The following is a 1,405-nucleotide window of genomic DNA, read 5'->3' on the forward strand; positions in this document are numbered from 1 at the left end:
CTCCGGCGTCTTAAAATTAATATAGAAACAAATTTCAAGGCGCGACAATAGACGAAGGTACTTACCAGTTGGTGAAGCAGCTGCAGTAACTATGGTAAATTCGATGACGACAGAAAATTGAGACGAATAAGAAGAATATCAGTGATACCTCTCCCATATCTTAATTTCTGAGTCGAGCATCTTTAGTATTTTGTGCTTCCCGATACTGTTCTGGCCCTCTATAATCACATCAAGATGGTTTGCTACTGCAATCACTTGTGATGCAACGAACTGAGCGAAATATCTCCTTATTTACTGGTATATCCCGTACAAAAATGACTGTTGATTAACCATTGATATAATGTTGGGCATTTGTTGAAACAACGGACTTCAATAAATTTTCAAGAGCAATCGAGTTCGCTCAGCACTTGCACAACAATATTACCGTTGAGTGTTCTCAATAAACAAATTATTGGGTAACTTGTGTTGATTTTTGTAGTTGTTTGTTTTTTGTGCAGCAGTTAAGTTCGGTATACAATAATTAGGACTCGCATATGAAGACATTCCAAAATTCAATACCAAGCGTTCGAATCCCATTCCTGTCACTTTGCGGCAGGTAGGTTCTTCTTTCGCCTCACTTTCATTAAAAGAAAATAATGTGTGACCGATGGGTGGAATCTAACGTCGGCCGTCGAGCCCGGTGCCCTAACCATTAGGCCACGAGCACGCGCATACTCCTCCCGTTCGAAAGCCAGCAAGCTCTGAAATGCTTGGTGCGTGCCACTTCCTCGTGCTGTCGCTACAGCTGGCGCTTTGAAGCGCCTATCTCCAGGGCCGCCTCAATTTCGTAGCCGGTTTTGCCTCGTAAAAACTGCAACGTAGATTAGCTTCATGACCGGCCAAGTTCATAACGATTTATTTCTTCGCCTATGTACAAATGCCATCGTCGTTTTACCATACACTAGATGACATAGCCATTGGTACGATCCAAAATGAGCACGTTTCGGGGACCAGAAGAATACGAAATCCACTTGATAACATAGTGAATACGTGCATGTGGAGTTCCCCAAAAGTTGACACGGCGGCAGCGCAGCCGGCGATAAGACAGGCGTCGACACGCGACGACGCTACCTTCGAGCATCGGACGCGCTGTGGGAACCGTAGGATGCAAGCGCGCACACGCTACAAACATACACGGGTGAGGACTTCGAATTTCCTGCGACGCACACTCTGTCCGGAAATCAAATATAGATTTTTTATCCAACCACCGTGGTACTACAGGTCAAACAACGAACGCGATTTGAGATCGCAGCGCGCAGCCGCTATAACCATTGACTTCAAAGAGCTTCGGATTCAGCAACAGCCGCAACAGTATCACAGCTAACCGCTGTAGCTGCGGCTGCTCCCGACTCTCGCCTTGCAAGAA

This window comes from Dermacentor variabilis, chromosome 9 (genome assembly GCF_050947875.1).
Source record: "Dermacentor variabilis isolate Ectoservices chromosome 9, ASM5094787v1, whole genome shotgun sequence".
NCBI lineage: Eukaryota > Metazoa > Arthropoda > Arachnida > Ixodida > Ixodidae > Dermacentor > Dermacentor variabilis.